Below are 16,140 nucleotides of genomic sequence, written 5' to 3' on the forward strand. Positions count from 1 at the left end.
GGTGTCAGAAGAATACCAAAGCCTGCAGACTAGTAACCTACTATTCTTTACTCACAGAATATCAGATTTGAAAAGAAACTGTGATGAACTCATACAAGCTCACACTGAATATAGAAATCTCAAATTTAATACACCTTGTACTTAGTCATGTTACATGAGCCATCTTTCTACTTTAAGAAGAGCGTTTCTATGAAGATTTTAATGGAGATGAAGTATTCCCAAGAATCATGCATTCTCTCTTTAGAGTCAAGCAGAGTAAGGATAAATAGTACACACTACAAATCAAACCAAGATCTACTTAGAGAAAATAAGTCTATTACTATTTTATAGAATAGTCAGCTTGGCCATATGCTCTCCCTTCTACCTGATAAATCCAAGCGTGAATGAGGATAGAACCTCCTACAGAAGGGAGAACCTCCTATAGAGGTTGATAAACTAAAAGATCCAAACTTTTGGAACAAAAACTCATCATTTGACAAAGACTAGAAGAACTGGAAAGCATTTGAGCAAAACTAATTAAAGACCAACATCTCATTGTTGTTTCAATCTTGTTTCAGTTATGCAATCCAGTTACTTTGGAGGGAATTTCTGATAAACTGAAATTAATAAAACCTATTCAGTGAGATCAGGACAGAAAGGAATTTTGGAATATAGAATGCTAAAGTTTTAAAAGACCTTAGAACATAAAAATAGAATGATGCAATTTTTTATAGTACCCCAAACTGAAAACTAAGGAGAGGAACATCTATCATGAAATGGTTGAAGTAAGTTGTATATATGAATATAATGGAATATTATTGTGACACAAAAATGATGAAATTAACAGTTTCAACAAATATTTGGAAGACTTCCTTGAAATAATGTGGGATGAAGTGAGAAAAGTAGGGAAACAATTTATACGGTAGAAACATTATTATAGAGAAAAACAACTTTGAAAGGCTTTAGATAAACCATGTGTCCAGAGGAATGAAGATGAAACTCAATATCTATTTCCTGCCAAAGAGGTGAAAGACTTAAAATGCAAAATGACACCTATATTTTTGGACTGAAAAAATGTGGAAATTTTTTTCCAAGACAATGTAGATTTATCATGAGGGTTTTATTTATTATTTTATATTGTTTATTTGGAAGATACCAAGAGGAAAGATAATGAATGGTTGTATTTTTAAAAATTTTAGAGACTCTTAGAAGGGAAAAATTATTTTTTCTAAAAAAATTGTATCTTTATTTTTAATATTCTTTTTTAAGTTTCGAATTCTGAATTCTCTCCTCATCCACCCTTGCTACCTTATTGAGATAGTAAAAGATGTGATATCAATTACACTTTTGAAATAATACAAAATGAATTTCCATATTAGTCATATTACAAAAAACAGCAAGAAAAAATAAAATTAAAAAATACGCTTCAGACTACACTGAGATTCCATCAAGGTATTTTCCTCTGAAGATCCTTCAGAATTTTTCATAAGTCCTACAAAATTGTCTTGAATCATAATATTGATCAGAATAGCTAAGTCATTCATAATTGATTACCATACAATATTGCCATTATTATGTACAATGTTCTCCTGATTTTGCTCACTTCAATTTGTATCAGTTCGCAAAATAGCACAATAGTATTCTATCATAATCATATATCTCCACTACTTTAATAATTATTCAAATGATGAGATTCATTTTCATTTCTGATTCTTTGCCACCACATAAAAGAAATGGTGTTTATGTATATATATTATGTATTATTATATATTATATTATATATTAATTATATATCATATATCATATATTATGTATTATATATTATATATTATATTTCCTTTTTATTTTTTCTTTGATTTCTTTGGGTATAGACCTAGTAGTGGTATTGGTAAATCAAAAAGTGTGCTCAGTTTTATAACCCTTTGAGCATAGTTATAAATTGTTTTCCAGAGTAGTTGGACCAGTTCACAACTCCATCAACATTATCTAGTGCATCTATTTTTCACAATCCCCTCCAAGCTATGCAATTTTCTTTTTGATCATATTACTAAATCTGATAGGTATGAAGTGATGCCTCAGGATTGCTTTAATTCACATTTTCCTAATCAATAATAATTTAGAGTATTTTTCATATGACTATAATTTTGATTTCTACTTCTCAAAACTTCCTGTTCACATCTTTCAACATTTAACTGTCAGTTGGTGAAAGACCTATATTTTTTATAAATGTGACTCAATTCTCTATATATTTGAGAAATGAGGACTTTCTTAGGGAAATATAGTATAAATTTTCTCCAACATTTTCTGCTTTCTTCCTAATCTAGACAGCAATTTTTGTTTTGCTTATGAAAAAAACTTATTAACTTCATGTTACCAAAATTATCTATTTTTTACTTCCCATGTTCCTCTCTAACTCTTATTAGATCTTAAATTTTCTTTAGATCTAACAGGTAAAATTTTCCATACTCCCTTAATTTATTTATGATATCACATTTATGTAAAGATTATGTATCCATTTTGACTTTATCTCAGTAGATGGTATGAGATGTTGGTCTTTAATCAGTATTGCCCAAATGCTTTCCAGTTCTTCTAGTCTTTTTCAAGTGATGAGATTTTGTTCCAAAAGTTCAGATCTTTTAGTTTGTCAAAATGGTAAGTATTTATGGTCATTTATCACTAGATATTATGTAACTAATTTATTCCACTGATCCACCATATTTCTTACTCAGCATCAGATTATTTTGATGATGACTGCTGGGTAATATAATTTAAGATATGGCACTTTTAGGCTTTCTATTTTTTATGTTTTTCATTGTTTCCTTTAATATTCTTGAACCTTTTTCTTCTAGATGATTTAATTAATTTTTTCAAGTTCAATAAAATATTTTTGGTAGATTAATTTATATGGCACTGAATAGGTAAATTAATCTAGGTAGAATTGTAATTTTATCATAATGTCTCTTTAATGTGAAGTACTTTCCATCATTCTTCCTCTCCCTTCCTCCTTAATCCCAGTGCATCCCTCTCTCATCCCTTGATTTTTTTAGATCATTCGATCACAGTCAACTCACACCCATTTCTTCTATGTATACTTCTAACTGCCCCAATAATAAGAAAGTTCTTTGTAACTGTACATATTATCTCCCCATATAGGAGTGTAAACAGTGTAACTATATTAAGTCCTTTATGATTTGATTTCATTCTCAGGTTTACATTTTTATGCTTCTCTTAAGTTTTCTGTCTGAATATCAAATTAGCTATTCTGCACTGGTCTTTTCATCAAAAAATTTAAAAGTCCTCTATTTCATTAAATATCCATTCCCCCCGATGGATTATACTCAGTTTTGCTGGTTAGATTTTCTTGTCTATAGCTCCTTTATTCTTTGGAAAGTTAGATTCTAAACCCTCCACTCATGGAAGTTGTTGAATCTTGTGTGATTCTGACTATGGCTCCATGATTTGTGAATTGCTTCTTTCTAACTACCTGCAATATTTTCTCTTTGATTTGGGAGTGCTGGAATTTGGCTATAATATTTCTGTGATTTTTCATTTAGTTGGTAATTAGTAGATTCTTTTCTTTTCTTTTCTTTCTTTCTTTCTTTCTTTCTTTCTTTCTTTCTTTCTTTCTTTCTTTCTTACTTTCTTTCTTTCTTTCTTCTTTTAGATTTTTTCAAGGCAATGGGGTTAAGTGGCTTACCCAAAGCCACACAACTAGGTAATTATTAAGTGTCTGAGGCTGGATTTAAACTCAGGTACTCCTGACTCCAAGGCCAGTGCTCTATCGATTGCACCACCTAGATTACCTAAATTCTCTTAATTTCTATATAATTCTCTGATTCTAGATTATTGGGGAATATTTAACTTGAAAATCTCTTGAAAGATGACATGTAGTCTCTTTTTTTATCATGGCTTTCTGATAGTTCAATAATTCTTAAATTATCTCTTCTTGATCTATTTTCTAGATCAATTTTTCCAAATTTTTTTCCTTTTATTTTTATGCTTTTGATTTTACTTTTCTTGATGTCTCAAAGAGTTATTAACCTCTACTAACCCAATTATAATTTTTAAGGAATTATTATTTTCTTTAGTGAACATTTATATCACTTTTTTGCTTGATCAATTCTATTTCTTCAGGAATTCTTTCCTTCAATAAATTTTTTTTGCTTTTTTTTTTCATTTTGATCAATTCTACTTTTAAAAACAGCCTCCTCAGGGGCAGCTAGGTGATGCAGTGGACAGAGCAGAGTACCAGCCCTGGAATCAGGAGGAGCTGAGTTCAAATCCAGCCTCACATACATAATAGTTACCTATCTGTTTGACCTTTAGCAAGTCACTTAACCCCATTACCTTGAAAAACTAAAAAAAAATGCCCATCTCCTCTTTCTTCATTTGGCCTATTCTGTTTCTTAAGATAATATTTTCTTCAGTATTTTCTTTTATGATTTCCTTCCATTGTCCTCATTTCATTTCCTAATTTGTTCTCTACCTCTCTTACTTGATGTATAAAATAATTTTTGAGCTCTTTCAGGAATTCTTTTTGAGTCTATAGACAATTCACATTTTTCTTTGAGGCTTTGGTGGTAACATTTTTTATTTTGTTATCTTCTAAGTTCAAGTTTTGATCTTGTTACTATAGTAACTTCCTATGATGTGACTCTTTTTCCTTGTTTGCCCATTTTCCAGGCTATTGACTGACTTTAACTTTATATTATATTTGGATTTTGATCTCAGAGTGGAGGTGTCATTATTCCAAGTTTTTGATGCTTCTTAGTTGGTAGTCTAAGAAAGGGTTAAGGTCACTACTCTCCTGTTTTCTGATGATTATTCAGGAATAGACTTTGTTTCCCTGAAGTGGCAAGTACTACCAGTTCCAGGTTTAAGGGTAGTACTTGAAGACTAGGCAGACAAATGGAAGCTAATGACTCTATAAGACATAAAGAATCAGTTAAGGGCAGAGTCAAGATGATGGAGTGAAGTTAGGAATGTTCCCAAGCTCTTCCCCAAACTACTCCAAATACCTTTAAATAATGAATCTAGTCAAATTCTAGAGTAGAAGAAGCCACAAAAAGACTGAGTAAAACAGATTTTTATCCCAAGAAAGCCTGGAAGATTGATAGGAAGAGTCTATTACACCAGGTTTAGAAAGGACCCAAGTGCAGCTCCAGGTCTTGCTGGAGGGAACTGGATCCAATCATCCAGGAACAAATCATGTGACATGAGTCAAAGACAGCAGTGGTGGTTTCCAGATCTCTCAGTCTAGTGATTTCCAAAGGCAACTTGGAAGGTCAGTTGGAAACTGTGCCCTGCCAGGGGTAAGAGAGGAGCACAATCCCATGCAGACTTCAGCAGCACAGACCCAACCTCAGACCTTAGGAGCCACTTCCAGAGTGGCTCTAGCCCATAGACAGTAAGGGGGATAGGGAAGTTTGAAGAGGTCTCTTTGCTATCCCTAGGGAAAGATTCTGCTGCTTTGACAATAATCAGATCCAGGTCACTGTCTGGGGTCCAGTTTCAGGAAAAGGAGTATTAGAACTACAGAGCTTACTGCCTTAGTGGGGTGGGTCCCCTTCTCACAGTTCTGGGGGGGGAGTGTTTCTGGTCACCCACAGAACAGAGCACAGGTCAGGAGAATATTCATTGCTCTTATAAAACCTTGGAAGAATTGAAAACTTGCATCCCTAGAGGAATCTCTGAAAACAGATGCAAAATCCTCAAAGGCTTGGAAAGTGTGTCCTCAACCCTGGAAGCAGAGTGCCACCTTAAAAAAGAGTTAGAAGCAAGTCATAAGCTGAGAAATTGAGCAAACAGAATAAAGACTCTAGACAATTACTTGGAGGATCAAAATAAAAACTCAGAAGAAGATCACAAAGTCAAAATGTCTGTATGAATTGGTCTCAGGACATTGAAAAACTCAAAAAAGATTTTAAAAATCAAGTAAGGGAGGCAGAGGAAACATTGGAAAAAGAAATGAGAGTGTTGAAGGAAAATCATAAAAATCAAGACAGCAGTTTGGTGAAGGAGATACAAAAAATACTGAAGAAAATAACATCTTAAAAAACCTGTATGGGGGGTGGGGTGGAGCCAAGATGGCAGCAGGAGTAGAGCCTCTCTTAGGTGCTCTCTCCAAAATATTTCAAATACCTTAAAATTATGACTCTAACTAAATTTTTGAGAGAGAGAGAACCCACAGAAAGATCCAGTGAGGCAATTTTCCAGCTCAAGGTAACCTGGAAAATAGTCAAAAAACTGTGTTGCATGGGTTTGGAGGGGTGGCACTGTGTCAGAGAAAAGGAACTTCAACCTCCCAAGAACAGCCCCAGGCCACCTGAGAGCACATGCCTCGGGCAATAGAAGCAGTTTCCTGACTTGCACCCCAGGGAGCACTAAGCACAAATTGGAAGATCATCAGGGAGACCTCGCCAGAGCAAGTGTGAAGCCCAGCCCCTCAATGAGGCCACAGCAATCCAGATGCCAGGAAACAAAAGCAAGCCTATGGAGCCACCCAGGAGGAGTCTCCAGGCAACTGCACTCTTAGTGCTCAGTCAACAGAAGGTAAGGGAGTAGAGGGAGACCACTGAGGTCTGTCCTTTGCCCTGGAACAAGACTCTGAGGATTTGACTACATTCAGACCCTGGTCACAGTCTAGCCTCCCCTTAGATCAAGGACCCCCCTCACAAATGCCAGGGCAGAGGAGTGCATTTGTGGTCATTGAGTCAGAGCCTCAGACACTGAGGTCTTTGTGAGACTGTTGCAATAATACTCAAAAGCTCAGGAATCACCCCAAAACCAGGCACAGGTCAAGGGAAATGAGTAAACAGAAAAAAAAAACTTGAACATGCAAAATAACTTTGGTCCCATGGAGGACCAAACTACTCAATCTGAAGATGAGAAAGCCCAAGCTTCTGCATCTAAAAACTCCAAGAAACATAGAAGCTGGGTTCAGGCTATGACAGCACTCAAAAAAAGATTTTGAAAATCAAGTAAGGGAGATAGAAGAAAAATTGGGAAAAGAAATTAGAGAGTTGCAGGAAAAAATGAAAATGAAGTCAGCAGCCTAGTCAAGGAGATCCAAAAAAATGTTGAAGAAAATAACATGCTGGGGTGGCTAGGTGGTGCAGTTAACAGAGCACCAGCCTTGGAGTCAGGAGTACCTGTGTTCAAATTCGACCTCAGACACTTAATAATTACCTAGCTGTGTGGCCTTGGGCAAGCCACTTAACCCCATTGCCTTTAAAAAAATCTAAAAAAAAAAAAAAGAAAAAGAATAAAAAGAAAATAATATGCTAAAAACCAGCTTAGGTCAAATGCAAAAACAGATCAACAAGTTATTGAGGAGAAGAATACTTCAAAAAGCAGAACTGGTCAAATGGAAAAGAGATAAAGAAGCTCTCTGAGGAAAACAAATCCATCAGATATAGAATGGATTTAAAGGAAGCTGATGACTTTGCAAGAAATCCAAGACATATTTCAACAACAAAAGAATGAAAAATTAGAAGAAAATGTGAAACATCTCTTTGAAAAAAACAACTGATCTGGAAAACAGATCCAGAAAAGATAATTTTAAAATTACTGGGCTCCCTGAAAGTCATGATCATGAAAAGAGCCTTGACCTCATTTTTGAAGAATTTCTACAGGAAAATTGCCCTGATATCCTAGAAGCAGAGGGCAAAATAGAAATTGAGAGAATCCACCAATCTCTAACAGAAAGAGATCCAAAAAAAACAACCCCCAGAAATATTTTAGCCAAGTTCTAGAACTCCCAAGTCAAAGAGAAAATATTACAAGCAGCCAGAAGGACACAATTCAAATATCATGTTGCTGCAGTCAGGATCACACAGGACTTAGCATCAACTATATTAAGGGTTCATAGGGCTTGGAATATAATATTCTGGAAGGCAAAAGAGCTTGGAATGCAAACAAGAATCAACTACCCAGAAAAACTGAACATCCTCTTCCAGGGGAAGAGATGAACTTTCAATGAAACAGGAGAATTTCAAATGTTCCTGCTGAAATGACCAGAGCTGAATAGAAAGTTTGATCTTCAAGTAAAGGACTGAAGTGAAGCATAGAGAAGGTAGATGGGAAGGGTAAATTATGAGGGACTTAATGATGATGAACTGCATGTATTCCTGCAAGGAAAGATGACACTGATAATACTCATGTGAAACTTCTCATTTAATAGAGCAGGTAGAAGGAGCTTTTCTAGATGAGGCACAGGAGAAAGCTGAATTTGAAGATAAAATATATTGTAAAAATGGAGTCAATGGGTAAAAGGGAAATGTACTGGGAGACAGAAAGGAGAAGTAGAATAGGCTAAGATATTTCATATAAAAGATACTATGGGGAATGAGGGAGCCTTCATTCTCATCAGAAATATTTCAGAGAGGAAACAGTATACACACTCAATAGGGTATAACACGTAAAAGAAAAAGGGGGGAATGGAGGGGGGATTTGGGTGATAGAGGAGAGGGTTAGATCATAGGAGAGGATAGTTGAATATAACACATTTTCTTTTTTACTTTTTGCAAGATGCTGGGATTGGGTGGTCTGTCCAGGAAAAGGGGCCGGTGGGTTGCTGGATCTCTGGGATGAGATGTAGGTGCTGAGCCACTCAGCTGCCCCACAGCACATTTGTGAAAAGGGACAGAGTGAAAGGAGAGAGAAAATATAATAGATGGTAGTGGGAAGTAATGGATGGTGGGTATTATAATCAGCGACAGCAACTGTGGAAGAATATGGAAGTAACTACTATGATGGACTTATGATAAAGAAAGTGATCCACCTGAGACAGAGCTGATGGTATCAGAGCACAGAATGAAACACCATTCTTCTCTCTCTTTTACTTAATTTTTCATGAGGTTTTATATTTTTCTGGGGGAGGGGTATTGTGTTTACTCTTAAACAAGAATATTTTAGTAATGTATAAATAAATTATTGAAAAATAAAAATATATATTTTTTAAAAAACCTATATGAGCCAAATGGAAAATCTGGTTCAAAAAGCCAATGGGGAGAAGAATGCCTTAAAAAAAGAAGAATTGGGCAAATTTAAAAGGAGATACAAAATGTCACTGAAGAAAATAATTTCCTAAAATATAGAATGGAGATAAGATCAGCTGATGAATTTGTGAAAAATCAAGAAACAATAAAACATACCCAAACTAGGAAAAAACTAAAAGAAAATTTGAAATACTTCTTTGGAAAAACAACTGACCTGGAAAGCAGATCCAGGGAAATAATTTTAAAATTATTGAACTGCCTGAAAACCATGACCAAAAAAAGAGCCTAGACCATCATCTTTCAATGAAAGATTTTTATTTATTTTTGAGTTTTACAATTTTCCCCCTATTCTTGCTTCCCACCCACACAGAAGGCAGTCTGTTAGTCTTTACATTGTTTCCATGGTATACATTGAGCCCAGTTGAAAGTGATGAGAGAGAAATCATATTGTTAAGGAAGAAAAATTAAATATAAGAGATAGCAAAATTACATAGTAAGATAATGGGATTTTTTTTCTGAATTGAATGTAATAGCCTTTGGTCTTTGTTCAAACTTTGCAATTCTTTCTCTGGATACAGATGGTATTCTCCAATGCAGATAGTCCAAAATTATCCCTGATTGTTGCACTGATGGAATGAGCAAGTCCATTAAGGTTGATCATCACCCCCATGTTGCTGTTAGGGTGTACAATGTTTTTTTCTGGTTCTGCTTATCTCACTCAGCATCAGTTCATGGAAATCCTTCCATGCTTCCCTGATTTCCCATCCCTCCTGAGTTCTAATAGAACAACAGTGTTTCATCACATATATATATATATATATACCACAGTTTGTTAAGCCATTCCCCAATTGAAGGACTGAATTTCCAATTCTTTTCCACCACATGAATATTTTTGTAAAAGTGATGTTTTTAGCCTTTTTCATAATCTCTTCAGGGTTTAGACCTAGTGGTGGATCAAAGGGTGCACATTTGTGCACATCAAAGATGCACATTTTTGTTGCCCTTTAGACATAATTCAGCTTCACCAACAATGTATTAATTAGACCATCATTTTTCAAGAAATTATTTTTTTTAGGTTTTTGCAAGGCAAATGGGGTTAAGTGGCTTGCACAGCTAGGTAATTATTAAGTGTCTGAGCCCAGATTTGAACCCAGGTACTCCTGACTCCAAGGCTGGTGCCTTATCCACTACGCCACCTAGTCACCCCTTCAAGAAATTATTAAGAAAAAACTGCCCTGATATCTTAGAAGCAGAGGGTAAAATAGAAATTGAAAGAGTCCACCAATCACCTACTTAAAGAGATTCCCAGATGAAAACTGCCAGGAATATTATAGACAAATTTCAGAATTCTGAGGTCAAGGGGAAAATATTGTAAGCCATCAGAAAGAAAGAACTCAGTGCAGCTGGGTTGCTCAGTGGATAGAGCACTGGCCCTGGAGTCAGAAGTACATGCGTTCAAATCTTCCCTTACTTAATAATTGCCTAGCTGTGTGATCTTGGGCAAGTCACTTAACCCCATTGCCTTAAATAAATAAAAAAAAGAAATAACTCAAATATCATGGAGCCACAGTGAGGATAACAAAAAAATTTTGCAGCTTCTACATTAAGGGATTATAGGCTTTGGAACATGATATTCTGGATGACAAAAGAGGATAGATTACAATCCCTACCCAGAAAAACTATATAAACTTTTTTTTCAGGGAAAAGATGGAAATTCAATGAAATTGGAGATTTTAAAACTTTCCTGATGAAACCACCAAAACTGAATAGATAATTTGATCTTCAAATGAAGCACAAAAATGGCAAATAGGAAAAGAAAATCATAAAGGACTTAAGGTGAACTACTTATATTACTGCATGGGCATATGATACTGATACTGATAAATCCTGATGTTAATTATTAGGGCAGTTAGAAGGAGCATATATGGACAAGGTACAGATGGAAGTTGAATTTGATGATATAATACATTAAAAATGGAGTTAATAGGCTAGCAAGGAATGCACCAGAAGAAAGGGAAATTAGAGTTAGAATGGCATAAGTTGTTTCACATGAAAGAGATAAGAAAAAGCTTTTCAGTGGAGTGATCAGGGAGAATGGTTCAGAATTGGCTCAGAAATGGGATAATATACACACTCAATCGGTACAGAAATCTATCTTACCCAAGAGGAACATAAGAAAGAGAAGGGAAGGGAGGGAAGAATGTAGAATGGGTTAGTCGGATGAAAAATATTTTTGAGGAGGGACAGGGTAAAAAGAGAGAGAGAATAGAATAAATAGATGTGGGGGTGGGGCTAGGATGGAAGGGAATGCAATTATCAATAGTAACTGTGGGGAAAATAATTAAATACTTCTCTGATAAAGACCTAATTCCTCAAACATAGAGAACTGGGTCAAATTCAAATTCAAATAAGAGTCATTCATCGATTGATAAATGATCAAGAGATATGAAGAGTTTTAAGTTGAATTTATCAATGTAATCCATCTAAATCATTTAAAAAATGTACTAGCTCACTATTGAGAGGAGAAATATGGTTGGAAATTACCAATTCGATTACCTAATAGAATAGAAGGAGAAAATGGCAAATGATGGAATGGTTGTAGGAAGTTAAGACATTGATATACTGTTGAATGAACTGCAGATTGAGGGATGCCAAGTGATTAGTGAATAGTTGAGCAAATTGTGATATGTGATTGAAATGAAATGCTATCCTGTTATGGGCAATGATGAATAGGTAAAACACTTACATGAGCAGATGCAATGGAGAATGGAGTGTACACAGAGTAAGAACTATGTTGCAGGATGATCAGATGTGAATTGACCTAACTTTGCTCAGCAATGCTGTGACACAAGAGAACTCTGATGGACATATAATAAAGAATACTATCCATCCCAAGACAGATCTGATGGTGTCAGATTGAAGCATGGTTTTTTTAAACTTTTTTTTCTTGAGGTTTCTCTTTTTTGGGGAGAGCGGTGTTATATTGGCTTTTACAACATGACTTTTTGGTAATGTTTTACATGACTACACATTTTTAACTTATATCAAGTAACTTGCTTTCTCAATGTGGAGGATGGGAGAGAATTTGGAACCTGAGGTTTGGAAGTGAATGTTGAAACTTATTTTTTAATGTAACTGAGGGGAAAATAACATTAAAAAAGAATCAGTTAAGAAAAATTTAAAAAAATGAAAAATATGGGTGGCTAGGTGGCACAGTGGATAAAGCACCGGCCCTGGAGTCAGGAGTACCTGGATTTAAATCCGGTCTCAGACACTTAATAATTATCTAGCTGTGTGGCCTTGGGCAATCTACTTAACCCCATATGCCTTGCAAAAACCTAAAAAAACAAGAAATCAAGGGGAAACTGCCCTTATATCCTAAAATAAGGACAAAATAATCATTGAAAGAATCCAACAATCTCCTCCTGAAAATTGAAATATTATAACCAAATTCTAGAATTAGCAAATCAAGGAGAAAATCCTACAGGCATCCAGAAAGAAGTGATTCAAACACTATGAAAGCCACAAACAGGATTGATTATACAGGACCTGGCAATATCAACATTAAAGGATCAAAGGCCTGGAATCTGATATTCTGGAGGGCAAAGGAACAGAATCAATGACCCAACAAAATTTAGCATACTCTTTCAGGGGAAAAGATGGACATTTAAGGACTTTCAAACTTTCTTGATAAAAAGACCAGCTGAACAAAAAATTTGATCTTCAAACATGAGATTCAAGAAATCCATGAAAAGATAAACAGAGGAAAAGAAAAACTCTACTATTCAACAAATTTAAATTGATTACAATCTATATAAGAGAAAGATTCTTATAACTTTTGAGAATTGTAACTTTATTAGAAGATATATACTTCCAAGTATGGACATAAATTGATTTTTATGGGATGATTTTTTTAAAAAAATTAAGACACAAAGTAAAAAAGGATGGTACTGAGACAGGAGAAAGGGGGAGGCAGAATGGGATAAATTATACCATATGAATAGGCACCTTACAGTGGAGGGAAAGATGGAAGTGGGTGAAAAGTGTTTGAATCTTACTCTCATTGGATTTGATGGAAAGACAGAATAATACATACATTCTTTTGGGTTTAGAAATTTACCTTACCCTTCAGGCGTTTGAAGGGGAAAGGAGGGAAGGGAAGGAAAAAGGAGGGAGGCTAAGGGATAAAATGGGGGAGGTGGTATTAGTGAGGAGGAACAACGTAAAAGGAGAAAGAAAAGTACAAATAGAGAAAAGATAGGATGGAAGGTAATAAAGAGTTAATAATTTTAACTGTGAATGTGAATAGAATTAACTTTCTCAGAAAATTGAAGTGGCTAGCAGAGTGGATTAAAAAACAGAGGGATACACATAGAGTAAAGATAAATGATTGGAGCAGAATATATTATGGCTCTTCTCTATTATGCCTTCTCTATTATGACTTTTCTCTATTCATATTCTCTATTGCCCCAACAGAATGTATGTATTATTCTGTCTTTCAGTCAAATCCAATGAGAGTAAGATTCAAAGCATAATATATTCTGCTCCAATCAAGGCATTGATAAAGCAGATGTAGCAATCCTTATCGCAGACAAAAAATAAATATCCTCACAAAGGATAAGGGAGGAAACTACATTTCTCTAAAAGGTACTACTGAAAATGAAGAATTTTGATACTTGTATACACCAAATAGTATAGTATCTAAATTCTTGGAGATGAAGCTAAATGAGTTACAGGTAGACATAGAGAACAATGCTATATTGGGGGGGGGGGGAACCTTAACTTCCCTCTCTCAGAATTAGATAAATGTAATAGTAAAATAAGCAAGAAGGAACTTAAGGAGGTGAATAGAATGTTAGGGAAATTAAATATGATAAACCTTTGAAGAAAATTGAATGAAGATAGAAAAGAATACAGCTTTTTCTCAACAGTTTCTGGAATCTATACAAGATTTGACCATATATTAGGGCAGAACAACCTCAAAACCAAATAAAAAAGGTAGATATTAAGTGCATCATTTTCCGATTATGATGCAATAAAAATCACATCTAATAAAGGGTCATGGAAAGATAGACAAAAGATTAACTGGTAACTAAAAACTTATTTTTAAAGAATGAATAAATGAAACAACAAACCATAGGAATAATTAATAGTTTCATACAAGACAAAATAAGGAGACAACAAACCACAACTTGTAGGATACAGTCAAAGCAACAATTAAGAGAAATTTTAGGGGCCCGAGCTGTCCCGCCCGCACCATGGCAGTGTCGGGGCTGTGCAGGTGGCCACGGCTCTGGCCCGCTCTGGTGGCGGCGGCGCTGGCCTGGACCGTGGCCCCCGGCCGGGCCCAGTGGACACTGCGCAGCCCGGAGCGGGTCCCCCGATGCCGCTCTTTACGGAGGAGGAGCTGGCCAGCTACAGCGGGGAGAAGGAAGACCAGCCCATTTACCTGGCAGTGAAAGTAGTATTTGATGTTACTTCTGGAAAGGAGTTCTATGGGAGGGGAGCACCATACAATGCCCTAGTTGGGAAAGACTCCACAAGAGGGGTAGCCAAGATGTTTTTGGATCCTGCAGACCTCACACATGATACCAGTGGACTCACAGAAAAGGAGTTGAAGTCTCTGGATGATGTCTTCACTAATGTATACAAAGCTAAATATCCTATTGTTGGCTACACAGCACGTCGAATCCTAAATGAAGATGGCAGCCCCAACAGGAACTTCAAGCCGGAAGACCAGCCCAGTTTGATATTAAGGATGAGTTCTGATAGTCATCTAGAGCAGACACCCTTTTGAGAGAGGCAAAACACAATGGGCAGGGCACAGGCTTCTACATTACCTGAGGAATGATTGAAATAACTTCATATTTCAGAAATACTCAAAGTGACCCTGTCTGGAATCTCTGAATCACTTTTTGATATGAATAAAATTAACTTTTACATTAAAAAAAGAGAAATTTTACATCTCAAAATGCTTACATGAATAAATCAATGAGAAATCAATTAATTGGATTTGCAAATAAAAAACTATGGAAAGAAGTAATTAAAAATTCCTAATTAAATACAAATTAGAAATTCTGAAAATCAAAGGACAGATTAAAATATTGAAAGTAAGAAAATTATTGACCTAATGAATAAATAAATAAATAAAAATAATCAAAAGTAATCAAAAAACCAATAAAATAGATACACCTTTGGTTAATTTGACTAAAAAAAGAAAGCAGAAAATCAAATTAACAATATCCGAAATAATAAAGGTGAATTCACCACCAATGAGGAGGAAACTAAAGTAATAATTTGGATCTATTTTGCCCAACTGGGGGGTCAATGAATTCCACAATCTAAGTAAAATATATAAATACTAACAAAAATATGAGCTTAACAGAAAAGTAAGTTAAATACTTAAATAATCCCATTTCAGAAAAAAAAATCAAACAAGCCATCAATGACTTCCCAAAGAAAAAAATCTCCTGGGCCAAATGAATTCACAAGTGAATTCTACCAAATATTTAAAGAACAATTAATTTCAATTCTATTTAAACACTTTGAAAAATATGGAGAAAGAGTTCTGCCAGATTCTTTCCATGACCCCAATATGGTACTGATATCCAAACAAGGATGAACCAAAACAGACAAAGAAATTTTTAGACCAATTTCTCTAGTGTATATTGATACAAAAATTTTCAATAAGAGATTATCAAAGAGATTACAGCAAGTTATCACTAAGAAACACACTACGATTAGGTAGGATTTATACCAGAAATGCAGGGTTAGTATAATATTAGGAACAATGTCAGCATATTTGACCATATCAAAACCAAGACCAACAGAAATTATATGATTATTTCAATAGATGTTAAAAAAATATTTTTGATGAAACACAGAACCCATTTCTACTAAAATATTAGAGAGCATAAGAATAAATGGAGTTTTCCTTAAAATGATAAGTATCTATCTAAAATCATCAAGAAGCATTATATGTACTAGTAGATAAGCTAGAAGCATTACCAGTAAGATCAAACATGAAATGAGGATGCCTGTTATCACCATTATTCAATATTGTATTTGAAATGTTAGCTTTAGCAATAAGAGAAGAAAAATATGAAATTATAAAATATTTTACATAAATAATATCAGAGCTAAATAATTGGAAAACTATCAG

At 34.9% G+C, this 16,140-nt stretch overlaps 1 pseudogene; it reads left to right on the plus strand.

The window, feature by feature from the left end:
• Positions 1-14,236: 14,236 nt before the first annotated feature.
• Positions 14,237-14,892, plus strand: LOC141494834 (neudesin pseudogene; annotated as a pseudogene).
• The last annotated feature ends 1,248 nt before the right edge of the window (positions 14,893-16,140 follow it).

Source organism: Macrotis lagotis, chromosome 8, assembly GCF_037893015.1.
Source record: "Macrotis lagotis isolate mMagLag1 chromosome 8, bilby.v1.9.chrom.fasta, whole genome shotgun sequence".
Lineage (NCBI taxonomy): Eukaryota > Metazoa > Chordata > Mammalia > Peramelemorphia > Peramelidae > Macrotis > Macrotis lagotis.